Here is a 16,901-nt window from a genome sequence, read left to right on the forward strand (position 1 = left end):
ATTCCGGAATCTGATCTCGCGCTACAATGCGCTTTAAGCTCGTTTCAAAAGCTTAACAGCTAGCTTCATAATTCTTCTCTTTTGATAACCACAACCGACGTTCAAGAGTTTCCAGTCGGATAAAATTTCGTGTAACTGGTTTAAAAAAGTGGCTGAGTGTGTATTGTATTTCAGGATTCTTTATATCTGAATCCAGAGATAGAATTATACAAATATTCTAAATGTTGCGAACCTCGTAAGAACTTATATCGAGGTCAATATATTTGAGCGTCAAAACGGATTGACGTGTCTTATTATTTTATGTTTTCGATAGATTTCGTCAGGAGACATAAACAAATCACCATGGAACGTTGCTATACGGCGCAGCAATATGCGTCAATTGCTAAAATTTATTATTATTTAATGGATACTTAATTTCACGAAGAGGAGACATCAATTGTCCGCCAAGAAGGTGATATGATTCGATATCGTTAGGCTTTTTTCTATGCAGATTTGTGAAAAATAAAGCCAATAATCCATATGATACGATACAACATGAAGCTGCCGAGCGATAAATAGCAATATCACAGCCGCCAGTGATAAAATTAAGTCCCAGTTACGTGAATAGCGTTGGTCCAACTTTATATTAAAGCAAGGCAACCAAACAAATCTCGAATAACTTGTGTTTCATTTCAGCTGGAAGATATATAATCATGATGGAAAAACTAATTTGTACAACTCTGTATATATAACGAATCACCTTAAGCTTAGAATTTATGTAACGCATATTAGCAAGAGCAATCGAATTGTTCAAATTCAGAAACATCTGTAGCGGCACGTGAGCTAGAGGACAATTCGAATCATGTTGTTTTGTCTCGGAGTATCAATATCGTTAAGATGCATATAATGTAATAATAAATAAACTCCGGGTTATAAAACAATGTCGCCGCTACGCGCAACCGTCAAACAAACTTCAATTTAAATTTTCCGGCTCTCCCCGACCAGTATAAATAAACGAACGCGATCATAAGGGGACCAGTTTTTCAGTCTCAGACTCGAGCGATTTTATCTGCGATCAACACACAGTCTTTAGCGAATCAGTTAGTACCGAGCGTCTTAGCGAACATTCTCTGTATTTATTAAATATCTTTAAATACATTTGACGGTTTCAACATCGAGTTATCTCGTCATTTAAATCACACGATCAACGACCAACCATCCTCTACACATCAATTTTCAAGATTCAGCGTGATAAAATCATGCATTTCTTCCAATAAAAAAGAATACTATTGTAGTATCGGAGGAAAACCATGAATAATTAAGAAGGTCTATTTAGCCATGGAACATGTGCGTGCCAGGTATACCGGAGCCAGGGTATAAAAGGTAGCCGTGAGTGAATTGGGAAGCTTTAGTGTTGCCAGTGTGGTAGGAGAATGTTGTCCGCATTGGGAGTGGTGTTGTCAGCGTTGTCGAGTGTGGTCGGCGTGAAAGAGAGCCGTTGTGACGAGAGGATTTAGTGACGAATGATGACTGCGTGCATATAAACTGACGGAGCATCATGCTTGATTTTGTGTTGGCGTGAAAGATATTGAAATAAATCTGAGGTGTAAGTATTGTCCGTGATAATTGTAGCTGCTGGCTGTAGATGTCGCTGATGGGGTACTGCTGATTTTCTTCCGTTTTTGATGCATAGAAGAAAAATCGGACTCAGTCGCCGGGATTTGAACCCGGGTCCCGAACGTTCGTAACCTAAGGCGCTGTTGAGTGCCGCCACAAATCATACCGTTAGCAAACCTACTAGCACACTAATTACTTTTTCCCACGCTACTGGTAGTGTGACTTGTGACGAAGGTAAAGTATCAAATTTAACGCGATCCAGTCGTCGCTTCCTGTACAGGATACGAGGATCATTTCTGAGGAAATTGCCCTACATAAAAGATGTATGCTCATAAAAAACGGCATTATATATCCTTCCAGGTCTCCTTAGCAAGCGGGGAAGAAAGAAATCTGAGATTAAGTCTCTGTATAAGTTAGTTACGCGATCTTCATCGAATTCAAATCTTTCACAGTCTTAGTGGATTTTGAGTCATCAATGCTCGATTATGCATTTAAATTTCAACGATGTTGACTGTCGAGCCGCTCGCAAAGACGTCAGGCATCCCCTTGATAGATCTCATAAGGATCGTCTGGTAATCCACTATCAACGATAATCAATCGATAAACGAATTTCCAGCCTAGCTAACGAGCGTATTTTACTTAACGAATAGGTGTAGATAGCGAACTAAGAACCCTGAGCCACGTGGCATCAAAGTGATTAATTAATGGAACGTGATGGATTAATGAAACATGTCAGAGGCACTTTTGTTCTTCACTCATTACAGGAAATATTGAATTATGGGAAATTAGTTGTCCTCGGTATCGGGGAGATCCGATAATTAAGGATTTAGGTAATTCTTCGTCAGTGATGAATTGTTTTCTGATTAAAGGGAGGATTAATAATTAAAGATTAAAAGAAGATTAAACGTTATTTTTGTTTCATGATAGGGACAATAATAATTGCTCACTTTTAGGAGCTAATCATTAAAGAAGTTATTTAACGCACGTGTGGTGTAACTGTGTGTTTTTCAAAAAGGAAATATTGTACCATTAGTCTCATAAGGATTAAAAAATACCTCCCATTTTCTTCTATTTATTAACAAATCTTATAGCATGAATTTGATAAAATTGTTAACCAGGCATCAAGTATAATACCATTCTTTAGAGTGTTTATGAATACAAGAAAATGGTACCAGCGCGGAAATTTCAAATCCGATTACGCTATTTAATTGCATCAGACTAATTATCGTTGTCTTAACAATGTTGCTTTTGTAATTCAAGAGCAACACGCGTGTGGATTAATCGTGCGAGTATATCAGTTACGTGTTGCAATAACTCTCCAGTAAAATGTTCCACGGGTGGCGTTCTGCTGAGTAATTACGTGTGGTCCAACTCTATTGTTCTCCTTTCCATGCTTTCTTTCTCTTTATTCATTGGTGGTATGAATTTGTTTTATTTACAGCGGAACGTTAAATATCTAGTTATAATTAAAGAACGTAATTAAGCAATCCGCGTGTTATAAATATTCGTCTGGTCAAATAAAAGTGGCAGGTACAAATTTGTGGACTGGAAGATAATACGTTGGAATTAGGATTTATTTCTATAAATTTTTAATTCATTATCTATATGCGTGTATCTGAAATGAAATTTTCTTCTATCGAGTAAACTATACGAAAAATAGTAAATCAGAAGACTTTCGAGATGAGAATGAAATATCAGCTAATTTAATTAGTATTAAGAATTTCGATGTAAAATTAGTACAAGTCGATGCGAAAGAAAAAGAATTGCAATATTTAATCGTTATAGATAATATTTAATATAAAATATTATTTTCCAAATATGCATTAAATCAATTTATACAAACATGAAATGAAGAAATTTGCTCGTTTTAATATATCTGATTGTCAAACTAAAATGGACAATATGAATTTATAAATTAGAGAATACTATAGCACGTAGAAATTATTTTTTTATTGTAATATATTTTATATATCTCGGTAGATAAACAATTTTATATCTTAAACACTATTTGCTACCATTAACGAGAAACAGTAAAAAATGATATATTTCTTCCTTACTGCGGAATATTTTCTAAAAAAAGAATGAAAATGTTAATTTGCAACGATGCAGTGACGTGAAAACATAAGTGTACCTTTATACGACACAATTTGGGAGCAAGCGTGTGCTTCAGGTCGAATTAACCAAAGGCAAGAATCAATGACATTTATATACCTATGGTTCCTCTAGTTAATTATACACGTACGCAAGTCAATTAGTTGGGGCAATGTATATTTAATTGAATTAGGATGCTGGAAGCGTTAACATGATGTTGACTAACTGAAACAAAGTAACGCGACCTTAATTGTTCAAAGAGTAATTAGACATACTAGCGAATCACGTTGTCCTATTTCGATATCATCTTTCCGAATGTTCGAAAAATATACATGTCGAATGATATAATTATTATTTTGCTAAATCGAATCATTCATAACATAATTAACTTGTCGACTACACAGAGTCACTATAATAGCAGTTTATGAATTGTTTTCTGTGTACGAATGATTATTATATATTACGAATTTACATGGAGAAGAATTAAAATATGTTAGTTTATACCAGTGTATTTTATTACTACAGTTTACTAATACGTAAAGTATTTAATTTTTTACTCAATAAGACCATTCTTGCATCCAAGAATACAAGTTTTCAATAACCAGTCCTAATAAAATTTAACTAATTGTGATAAAAAATATCCAACACATGAATAATATATTAAGTATAATGTATATATGAGTGCAATAATAAAATTAATTGAATTTTGTCATCCACTTTGCAGAGTTTGCAGAGAATTCAAATGTATTAGTTTATACCAGTGTATTTTATTACTATAGTTTACTAATACGTAAAGTATAATATTTAATTTTTTACTCAATAAGACCATTCTTGCATCCAAGAATACAAGTTTTCAATAACCAGTCCTAATAAAATTTAACCAACTGTGATAAAAAATATCCAACACATGAATAATATATTAAGTATAATGTATATATGACTGCAATAATAGAATTAACTAATTAAATTTTGTCATCCACTTTGCAGAGTACATAACACAGTCATGATAGCACTTTTTGACCACTTTCACGATAGTGCAATGGTTAAGACGCGCTTTGATTGCCAACATTTCAATGTGCCGATACGAATTTAGCTATGCCCGATAGCGGAACGCGTTTCGATAAATCCATCAACGAGCTTTTATCCGTGGGATCTCTGCCTGCCCGGCAATCCTCGTAAAGCACACTGCGTATTCAATGCGAAAACGCTCTCGCGCGAATAGAACGAAACGAATTTCGAAAATCGTTTTAAACGTGACACTATAGGACAAACAAAAAGTCGACCAGCGAAATCTCTGTACTCGATAATAGAAGAAAAACAGATCACAAAACAATGACTCAGCAGTCTGAATAAATTTTTGAAAGTATGCAGAAATATATAAGATATAAAACTGTACACGATATTTGAAACGATCTACGATGAGATTGCACACAGATGAGCATTTTGATTATTACTTGGTGAAAATAATTAGATATTCAGATTATCAGTACATTCTGTTTCTATGCGTTTCAACAAAATCATTTAGGAAAGCAAAACGTGGGGAATGTGTTCGTGCAAATCATATTCATTTATTATATATATATGTCGTATGTATGATCATTAATTTTATTATTAAAATAAAGCCAGTTTCCATTTAAAAATTGGTAATTCCATATGTGAACACATAGTAACATTTTCTAGTAATAAATTTTCTAGTAGTAAAACTATGTAAATTTCCGAGTGGAATTTTCTGGTTTCTGTTGCTAAGGATACAAAGAGCTAACTTTTAGCACGCGAGTGAATTTTTACAATATCGGTGCGAATAATAATCCCGAATTTCTGAGTATTTTTACATAGAATTGCTTTTGGAAATTATCACGTGGCGAAGCGTAGCTCCACTTTCGGTTACTGATAACTGAAAACGTTGAAATAATTAACAAACTCGATATCCAATATCTGTGGTAATATTCGCACACCCTCTTGCGGTTAAAACGCGGGTCACGGTTAAACAAGTTTCCGAACTTGAAATGGAATTTCCGTTAATTCTTAATTTTTGGTCATTTAATCTTCCGATATTTAATATTAGGAAAACGACCGCTTCATCTAGTAAACGTACTCCATGTTGAAAATTTCAAATATTACAAATACTTATATAAATTGCGAAGAAGCGATTTAATTTCCATACAGTTGCGTTTCTCGACATGACTTACTTTTATTACAGGCAAATTATCTACTCACAGTTGTGTAAACAGATATTTGCAATAGTGATGAAATCGTTTGTAAAATAATTATACATAAATAGCTCTAAAAAAAATCATTTGGAACGTCAGAAAATACAATATTTTGCAACATTGTTAAGAATCGCTACAGGTTTGGAATTCTGTTGGCCTTGATATATTAACATTTTGCAATATAAGTTGAAACATCTCTTTAACTGATTCACATTGAATAAATTGCTTCCAGAATTTGATAATTTAATTGTATTTTCGTATTTTAATAACCGAAAGCAAATACACAGTTTCAATTAATCTAAGTTTTCATGCAAAATATTATGGTTGCCTGTCTTATAAAATTATACCATAAATTATTTGATAATCGATGAATTTCTAGTTGACCTTTACCCTTATGCAAATACCAATTCTGAATATCACAAACTGTCTGATAACAGCCAGATGAGCTTCTAATTAATCTCCAACTATATTTAAATGCCAATATTGAATCCAATTTGGTTTGTTTTCTGTTAATGTGTACGTATTAGAGAAATTACAAAGATCGACGTGAAGGATTTAAGAAAATTGAAGCAACTTCCTATTCTAAAAAGTTACATCATTAATTTTCTGGTAATAGATGAACACGTAATTAATCTTCAATATGGAATGCCGATACTGAATCCAATCTTGGGTTTCTATTAATGTCTAGTTATTTTGAAAATTATTATTAAATCAATATTTAATTATTTTGAATATCAACCTAAGATATTTCTCTTATTCTAAAAAACACATTCCATGTACGGTAAAAATGAAACAAAATTAATTGAGATAGCATGTCGAGTTCTCATACATAGAACGGCAAAACGACCATGAAGAAGAGGAAACGCGTGCATCTAGCAATCCGATCCACCAATTAAACTATCTCTTCTGAAAAATAGCCAGCGTCTACAGTTGCTGGATTGCCAGAGAAACCAACTATTAATCTTCATCGGTGTAGCGACAACTAATTCGCTTCTGAAAAGTAACGCTTGAAAGAAACATGTGCTGGTGATACTATTGGGTTGGCAACTAAGTGATTGCGGATTTTGTCAACACCACCTAATGACAAAATCCGCAATCACTTAGTTGCCAACTCAACAGAAAGAGAAAAGCATCTGAAGCGTCAGTTGTGGAAACTAATTTCTGGAATGTGTCGGGGAATCTTAGGCCTGTTTGCTGATATGTGGGCGGCGTTGCGATTCGTGGTGGTTGTCGTCGCGATATTTGACCAAAAGTCAGCGGCCTTTAATACTAAATCGTGTCCATTGTGCGACTCAGCGTTGAAAGACGGCACAGGGACCATAGATGACACCTGGAACAATACAGAGATTGAATTATGTACCGGAAGAGCCCTTTTCATGGGCTCGTATGCGAACACGTTCCCTTTGTTTGACCATAATCGTAGAACAGCTTTTAAAGACTTTGATCTGAAGTTTAGTAATTTATAATTTGTACCGTATCATTTGTTAATAGCAGAAATAATTCTGTTTAGTAATAAAAGTCATTTGACGTGCAGTAAGAACAGTCAGAAGTATCAGTGGTTTATTTCCGATAGGGTATAATTCAATCAGAATTTCTTCATGGAAAAGAAAATTTGCAATTATTTTATATCGCATCATAGTTATTGCTGGAATATTATAACACGTTGAAATTGATTTCTAAAACTTAATACGATTAGACTTGCCCCAAGTTTAGATTTGCTCCAATTCAATTGATAAATATTACAATTAAAATAAAATTTTCAAGAATTGAAAATTCAATTTTCACGTTATCTGTTTAAATAGTAAATTTTAAAATTAAAGTTTTGAATAAAATGAAGTAACTTCAAATTATAATTATTCTGTATTATAAGATAAAAATTCAGAAAGTATTATTTAAATCAATTAAAGTTATTTTATAAATAAATTCTCATTTTAATGTAAAAGTTAAAAATAATGGGTTTTTTGGATTTTTATACAAATTCAAATGAACAATAGATATAGTTAAAAAAGATACAGACTCGGTAGAAAGTTGTTATGCTTACTAAGTATTATAGAAAGCCTCAAATTTTGATTTTATTTTTCATACTTATACTTTTTCATATTATGTGCATTCTGTGCAATTTTGCACTTTCAAATTTCCTATAAATGTATAAAAATCGTAGTCTGATACGATTAAATTGGTACTTTTAATTGCTCAAATCCTTATCCGATAATTATTAATTTGTCATTTAATTTAAGAAGTTGATAGTTACGAGATAGCTGTTATCATGAGACTGCATGAAATAGATTTTATGAAAATTATCTCCGGGTGTAAAGATTAAAATTTCTTTTGGGATGGAAACAGATATCCGAATTTTCGAACGGTTTGAAAAAGTAACGTCATTGATGAGCAGAAAGATCGTAGAGATATTGGATATTCACGGGTTCCCAGTTAAATGTAACTCGAGGACTCTTGAGAAATTTCTCAACTTAATTCAACGTGTCACATGCAACTGGCGGCACGGGATCATTTTCCTTTGAAATTTTAGGTCATATACCGTGAAGGAATTAATAAAACTCGGACATTTGTAACTAGCTGCCCGGGAGGAAACATTATGAGGAGGAAATATGCGAAAGAACCTCGAACCAAGGACTCATTTTTTTAAATGACGCAATTTTTCTTATTCTCGTCAGAACTGACAGCTTTAAATTATAAGTCACGTAACCTAGATTCGAGGATGAGAATATTTAACAAGAATAGGAAGAAAAGCGATGAACATGAAAGTTAATAGTGATAATTAGACTATGAATGTTTATATAAATTTATATTTTATACTATGTTGCAAAACGTTTTCATATAATAGATACCTAATAAAAACATAGCAGATTTTATTATTTATTATACAATTTAATATTCTATTACACGTAGTTATAATAAGTGAATCATTTCATTTGGAAAATTCATGGAATTATGTAAGAAAGATTAATTAAGTGTCTCGGTATTAAAATTTAAAAAATTTTACAAGCTGGAGTTGGCCTGGAAACGGCTCGCTTACAAAGAATGAAATCGTTATAATTGGATAGGATCGTAATTTTGTAATTAAAAAAATTAAAGAATATTTTGTCAGAAGTAAATGAAAACGTCTTTGCGCCTTTGAAGTTTTCACCTGTAACATTTTCATAGTTTCTCGCGTTAAAAAAGACAATCCATTCAAAGAAGAGCTAATATTTGTCTCTATCGAAGGATAATCGATGAAAAATCCAATACGATATCCTTTCTCTTCATCTGGATTCGCTCATAATCGATCATATCGACAGTCACGTCGTTTTAATTCCACCGTGTGCGAGGATCGGCCAATGCAATCTCGTTGTCGTGCCACGGTATTAATCACTGTGCAGGAGTTGCGAAAGGTTAATATTCCATTCGGGGTATTACCGGAGAAGTTTCAAGTTACAAATTGTAATGGAAATCCAGAGAGCCATGGATTCTCGGAAACCCTGAACAGGCTGGTTGCGGTTGCCTTGCACCAGAGATTCTCGAATAAAGACCGAAGTTCGATGGCGGTGCTTGTTAACGATATTGTTACCGATATACATATGTTGTTACTATCGGATCACCGATAAACGCGATTCTTGTAATTATTTACATAATTAGAAAAAGGACTTATTAAATCCAAAGGTGTACGAGTCTTTTAGAAATAGATATCTATGAATTTTATTAATAATCAATATATTGATGAAGCTATATATGTAAAAATATATGTCCAAAATGAAATAAAAGGAGGAGTAAAATAAAGCATAAAAAATGTGAATTATTATACTTTTTCCTGTGATTTTTAAATATTAAGGATGTTAGAGAATATTTTTGATGTATAACGTTCTGCACAATAATCCATTACAATTTTTACATTTCTTCAATATACATATGTAAGTATTTGAATATTTCTTCAAGAAATGGTTAATAGAATATTACTGTAAATATTATTGTGGACTTATCCTTAACCATGGATATGATTAACAATAAGGTTAAATTTGGAGTAAGACGTCTCATACTATGTTACGTAGAAACAATAGAAATAAAAAGCTAATAAGCAGTAATACATTCACAATTATTTATAAAAAAAAAAAAAAAATTAAGAAAGCTACGATTGTGGCACCCTGATGAATATTAACTTTGTTAACACGGACTCAGAAATAACTCTATTCGCTTGGTAAATGCTATTCTAATAAAAATTAGCTTTAACAAAAATTACTTTTATAGAAGCAGTAAGTCAACAATAAGCTACGATATTGGTAGAAATTCATATTGTCATAGATTGCTTTCTATGATTCCACTGAATGCTATATATGAATTTGGCTTCCGATTACTAAAATACTTACATATATTGTTACCTAAAAGATCGAAAAATCTCATTAGAGTTAATTTTATTCCGAACTTCTCGAATAACAAGACGTTGCTTATTATTCTATCTTCTTCTACTTCTTTTCTAACTTCAAACTTCCTTGCTCCGTTTTACAAATCCTAAATTTAATGTTTCTTAATTTAGTACAAAGAAAACGAACGCTTCTTACTAAATTTGGCTAATTTACCAATTGAAAAGTGAATTATACTATATAATCAATAATAAAAGAAAAAAAAATCAGTGCAGAGAGTGCAAAAAAAGAATTCAACCCAATTAAATTTATGCAATACGTTGAACATTTCTAATTATACTCTTGGGAAGACAACCTTCAATGGAAAAGTAATTACTGTGTTAAATTAAAAGAACTCGAGCAACGTTATACTTCGTGTACGTTAATCGATAACCAATCGATGATCAGTGCCATTAACAGCGCCAATGGCGTGCAATGTCTCTGTGTTCGCGTGGCAGAATACACAGCAGTGAATTTGGTCTATGGATTGTACGGTCATGACACTACCGATAAACGCCATCCATTATTGGCCTTTTAAAAAATTTATTTTAAAATACTTTGCGTACAAATCATGTTGCCATAAATAAAATGACTGGTATTGAATTCGACAGTCCCGAGCCATTGTATTTTCGTACTGCAAAAATTTACAGAGAATGCGATTAATTCCATTGGTGAACGTATAGTGACACGAATGGAAAATTAATAAACCCCTAACATGATCAATGAAATTCGTGTTCAAATTTGTTTAATCGTTTCTTCTATCATTTGCTTGTACAAGAAATAAAAACGAATAAAAAATAATGGAAAAATAGGATTAATATGATTTCAGATTCATCAAAAAATATTATGGTAATATTTCTATTTGAAATACGACGAACGTGTATATTCTACGAATCACAAGTCACAATTTATTTCGAACGTATCTCAGGAACGTAACTCGTAACGAACTAAAAAAAACAGGTTAGAAAAATACGATCACGTTTTATCGTAGTTTATTCGTGATCACGTGAATGATATTCGGTATCGACATCGTGTTTCCGACTCGCATTTCGCAGAGTAACTAATTACGACAAAGGGTGACTTATTCCGAGAGAGGGCCAAAGAAAATAAAAAAAATACGCGCGTCGTTTCGGCGACAGTTTCAGAAGCAAAAGTCAGCACAACGGGTAAATGGTAACAGATGCCATTTCTCCCGGCTATACCTCCGGAAATGTGAGTGCTTGTGTACGTATGTAGGTATAAATCACGGATGCAGCAGTGGCATACACATTACCCGGCTGATGCTTTATGCATCTTGCTTTATTCAACAGGCAACGCTGGGATAATATCAGGGTGTTACGCAATTCTGATTGAAGTCGATATTCTCCACAAATCACAGTCGCCAGTTGAATGATATATGTGTAAATACCCAAACCACTCGTTAAAAAGACCAAGCTACGACGTTAATAATGTTATAAAATATTGCAATGAAATTATAGGAAGGAGAAAAATATCGCGAGGTTAGGTTAAAGAGAATCGCAAAAACATCATCACCATAAATCGCAATAGATGCTAATGCATGTGAAAGAGGGCGCGATATTACCTACTGTGGTTAACCTCACAAGCACAGGGGAAACATTAATCGTCTTGCAAGTGAGTGACCCAAAGAGGTTGAAATGGTTCGAAAGAAATCTCAGTAGAATGGTTGTCGTTTTTCATCCGTGAATATTAAAGAAGAGCGAGAAAAGCGAGATTCTCAGGAAGATAACCTCAATTGCGACAGGTTACTGGTCTGATTAACACCCGTAGGGATATCGATGAGTCTTTTCAAATCTAAAAGTTAATTTTCTTTACTGATAACTGCCGATTTTCATTTTGTGAAAAGAGACTGGAGTGCAATAGATGATATTGGGAAAAGTCCTGCATTGCATAATTAATCTCTTCTAAGATATGAATCGCAGATTAACAGATACGATAAGTCAATACACAATTCACAAATCGATCTATAAAATTCAATAAATTGCACGCGAGATGAAAACTGATTCTTTCCCCTACGTTACAGATATCTTCATACATCATTTATCTTAAATTCATTACCCTATATGTATAGTGTATGTAGAGGTGGGAGCTACAGTCTATAGACTATAAATCCTCCATGAAAAGTACATTCTATTTTACGAGTATACCGACTGAATTATCTTAAGAAAGATTAAAAACAAAATAGCTGTGTTGTAAAAAATATAACAAGACATTTAGATATAATTGATCAGAAAATAAATTCCATTTTTTATTTACGTAGATTCATTTCACTTCCTTCCTTATTTTATGAAGGGAGCCTCCGCTTGTCGATAGTCCCATGCTTCAATAGCTTTAATCCAGCACTGACTACTGTATATTGAATTAAGTTGACAAATACGTAATGCAAACATTTTTACGTAAGAGATCGTTTCTGTTCTTAAAGCAAGAGATTGTTCGTAACCTACAAAACGCATGTATAGTTTACAATCTGAGATTTTAACGCGCAATTTAAAAAGGTGTTCAATGTATTTCGTTAAATTTTTTTAGTTATTTTGATTTGAACATGAACAATGAGAAGACGTACTTTCGTACAGTTATAACTTTTTACTGTCGAAAAGATACAAACCGATAACATGAAGGTAAAAATACAAACAGCAAAAAAGATTTGTGATGTGTATGTGTATCCAAAGGTGGTTCAAAACGTTCTATGATTTTAATTTTACCGATGGTAAACATTAAACATTCTGGCGGATCTATTAAGATTAATAACGATCAAATTTCCAATTTATACCACACGAGAAAATGTTGAAATGTTAGCAGTATCTAATCTTTAGTGTTGAGAATCGTTTACATCAGTTTGATATAGTTTCATATCGATATTATTTTTTGGCCAACTTAATATAATTTTTATACTTTAATTGTCGTCATCAGCTGTATTAAATGACTACGACAACTACGAACGAATAGCATTATGAAAACCATATTCTTTTAGTGACTTACCTGCACAGTTGAAGTTGAATAATTATCATTAGTAGCGATAGAATGGTAGATGAACGTTATTACTTCAAAAGATTAATTTCCACGCTGCACTGGTTCGACGATGTTCGGATAATTATTATCACAATTCCATCGCACCAAATGTTGAAGCCCGGTTAGGACGTAGATGGACGGAGTACCCGGCACATACTGCATACACATTATCATGAACTGAAGCCACGTCCTGTATTTCCAAGTCGACCTCTTTTGGTTATATTTCCGGTATCGAAAAATGATTTGATATCTTCTTCAAACAGGATTTCAAATAATTAATGAAATTCTAGATGAAACGAGCTGAACTGTGAATTAATGCGAGAAAATCATGACATAGTGTGGCAAATGGCATGCTGGGAAATTATTAATTACGACACGACACGTCGGGCAAATTAACCACATAAAAAATTGCTTTTACATACCTGTATGTTAAGTTTCTGGTTTGCTTATTATCCTTGTCAACTTGTGCTCGATTGTGCTTTTATTTTATGGAACTATATTTTACTGTGAAACACGTTAAAGTATTACGCGATCAAAAGTGCAAAACTGATACTATTACGACTATTACGACGATTAGAAAGTTCCGGTAACTGACGCCATTATGAAACGGAATTACGAAACACTGTAATACTACGGTAAACAGCAATCTAATTATATTCAATAAAACTATTTATTGAATTTTAATCAAGCAATTTAAAAATTATATTGATAATTAATATAAATATTTTTAAAGTGATTGAAGATGATTATTATATTTAAATCGCGATTTGTAATATATAGACAGGAAGTTTTAAACTAACCAAATGTTACAAATTCAGTTCGTCTCGCGGAATTACGTCGTTCGTAGCGCCTTTCAGTTTTTCCAGACAGTTTTGCAACTTCTTAGGTGTTGTTGATAGTGTTATAATAAAAATTAATATGTGATGTATAGATATTGACAGCGAAACAAATGTGTGATAGGTTATAGTGCTAATTGTGAAGTGCATTATTAAATTAAGTCAATCCCTGTAATGATTGCTGTATACAGACTGGATGCTGTCGTTTTTGCTACTCAAATCGAACAGGTAAATTCTTAATTTTTTTGTTTTAATTTTTCAAATGTATAGCTTTTATGGATATAAAAAATACTTAAAGTTAAGCTGACATTAGCGTTTGTTTACCATTTCTCTTTGTTTTTAAAGCTTTTGTTTCGAAATCCACTGTAATTTGATATAATTGTACATATTTCGTTATGATTTATTTGTCACTTTCTAATTGTCCACGAATATTCCATTTATAGAGAAATATTTGTTTTTCAGCGTGAAAATTCATTTTATATAATACAATTATGCTTTACCGAATAATTGAATGTCGGATAACGAAATTTCACAGGGCACTCCTTAGATACATTTTAAATTTAAAATGCATATAAAATTAAATTTGAAACGTTTGAAATGTGAATATTCATGAATGTATTTTAATAAATAATCAATATATTTTACATATATATTTGCTTCTACAATTTTAATACGATTGTTAGAACTTATAACTCATAGGTATCACTAATCTATTAATACAATACTAGGTTGGGATTAGGCTTATGTTTTACTAGGTTCTTGTCTCATTGCCTTCAATCATACAATTCTAAATCAATTTAACTCGAATAGTATAATAAATAAACTGCGGATTTTTATGGACTAATGAAAAATTTGAAGGTATAAAATGAAGGTATAAAAGCTATAAAGAAAATATATAAAATGTCTAAAGTATAATATCCCTTATAATATTTTATAGTTCAAACAATATGTATTATTTTAAAAGATCAGAGAAATTGTCTATTATTAACCAAATCAATCATCCTAATATCTGTTATCAATAATGGTTTTATTATGATATTTCTATTATCAATAATAATATTAATTAATATACTGAATATTGGACGATATCACTTATTGTCTAATATTTACTAAATATATAGTAACTATTAGTAATAATTGAAAAAAAAGTTATTTTCACGTTTCAAAAATATTTGGTTGTGAGAAGATCAACTAAATTCTGTGTATGTCTGTACATAGGTGTACATTGCTGATTTAAAGTTATGGAAATTATCAATGTATATACACATATTTGCCGTGATCCAGGTTTATCTCACATCGATACATATTTCAAAATTACAAGTGCCTAGCTCTATCAATGCGTTCGTAACTCTTGTATAGTGATAGTCATAAAGTGGAACACTCGAAAGACAAGCATATCCAGGTCTGGCACATTGAATATCCTCCACTTCCCGTGTATTTCTCCTGGGTTTACTGACTCGAATTTTTTTACTAGCTCAATACGAATATTTCGGCCGTCTTTTTACGATGTAACACGGAGTACTGCCTCATAAACTAGAAGTACCAACGAACCCCAAACGTTGAGCACTCTTCAAAGCTCGCTAGCTTAGACGTCCAGCCTGTACCATCAGTAAAATCTGAGACTTTTCAGAAAGATAGTATGCAAGTAAAGGATCTCGATTTCCAATTTCAAGTACACCCTTCAACACTTTAATTTCGAAGCTTTGAAAGGTCTTTTAAGAAATTCAGATCCTCTGTCTTCGGGTCAATACACTTTAACTTTAGTAACACGGGACGATGTTAACTACGACTTTTGCTTTTTTTCTGAGGCCACGTTAGTCTGTTAACTGGGTCATCAATTGAGTCCGAAATGCCTATATTCTTATTTTAAGAAATATTTTAAATATTTATAAATAAATATTATATTTTAAATGTAAGAAATATTTTAAGAATTATTTTAAAAAGTTAAAGAATTTCAAAGTTTGAGTATTGATTCCTTCAATCTTTTTTCATATCTAGCTCTTTAGTATGCAAATGATAAGAAATAGTATTTTTTGAAAATTCTGGTTCATAGATACACCATACTAATCAAGACGTATTTTCAGTTTCCCTTTAAAATAAACAGAATAATAAAAACTGCCTCAGTCATTAGAACAATTTTTTAAGAAGACTACGTAATACAACTCACATGCTTTTCATTATTTTCACTTGAAAAGAATGGTCAATATTTTCCAATCATTGACAGATATGTACGCAGGAAAACCGACTGAACATGTCCTATGATTCCTTTGAAAGAAAATCTCAAAGGTATCTGAAAAGTAACATTTTAAAGCAGAATAACCCTTAAAAGACGAAGTCAAGGGAAAGTGTCAATGTTAGTCGGTCAATAGCTGTCAGAACGCATTTCCAGTTGAATTAGGCGAACGCGTGGCGAGTCGTTGATCCGTAAAAAAAATTCTTCGGTTCTCGTGATCGCAACGCGCCGCCGACGACGACGACGACGAGCAGATCTTTCCAGTCGATAGAGCAAAGATTTAGGTGAACCGGAACAGCGCCTCTGAAACCGCCGCTGCTAAAGGTCTTTAAAAGCTTGCACTCGCGCGAAAGCCTTGCAAAAAAACGAAGACGGGAAGAGAAAACGAGAGAAAGGGAATTGAGAAGAAAAAAAAAGAAAGAAAAAATAAAAGCGTGGAACCAAACCGGAGACAGAATGCAATGGCATCAGTAGCTGAAAGAGCCCGTTGCTCGGTTCGTGAAAATGCTCTCTGAGC

The 16,901-nt window shown here is 32.7% G+C and overlaps 1 protein-coding gene and 1 long non-coding RNA gene across 7 annotated transcripts in view; one reads left to right on the plus strand and one right to left on the minus strand.

Annotated features, from left to right (window-relative positions):
- The window catches only part of LOC138179758 (uncharacterized), a 48,772-nt gene extending 34,772 nt beyond the window's left edge, over positions 1-14,000 (minus strand). Inside the window, exons 1-2 of one of the 2 annotated variants that reach the window (XR_011173114.1) lie at positions 13,738-14,000; positions 13,286-13,620 (exon numbers count right to left, since the gene is read on the minus strand). This is a non-coding gene — a long non-coding RNA (uncharacterized LOC138179758). The remainder of the gene's footprint in view (positions 1-13,285; positions 13,621-13,737) is intronic. The other variant, XR_011173113.1, reaches the window with a different exon arrangement.
- The window catches only part of LOC138179749 (monocarboxylate transporter 10), a 327,517-nt gene that overhangs the window by 50,011 nt on the left and 260,605 nt on the right, over positions 1-16,901 (plus strand). Inside the window, exon 1 of one of the 5 annotated variants that reach the window (XM_069112850.1) lies at positions 14,134-14,379. The exons of the other annotated variants lie outside the window; for them this stretch is intronic. The gene's annotated coding sequence lies outside the window, so the exon portion shown is untranslated. Of the gene's footprint in view, positions 1-14,133; positions 14,380-16,901 lie in introns of those variants that run through there. 5 annotated transcript variants of the gene reach the window in all.

The sequence above is a fragment of the Bombus flavifrons genome, chromosome 5 (assembly GCF_040668555.2).
Source record: "Bombus flavifrons isolate JBK064 chromosome 5, iyBomFlav1_principal, whole genome shotgun sequence".
Taxonomy (NCBI): Eukaryota; Metazoa; Arthropoda; class Insecta; order Hymenoptera; family Apidae; genus Bombus; species Bombus flavifrons.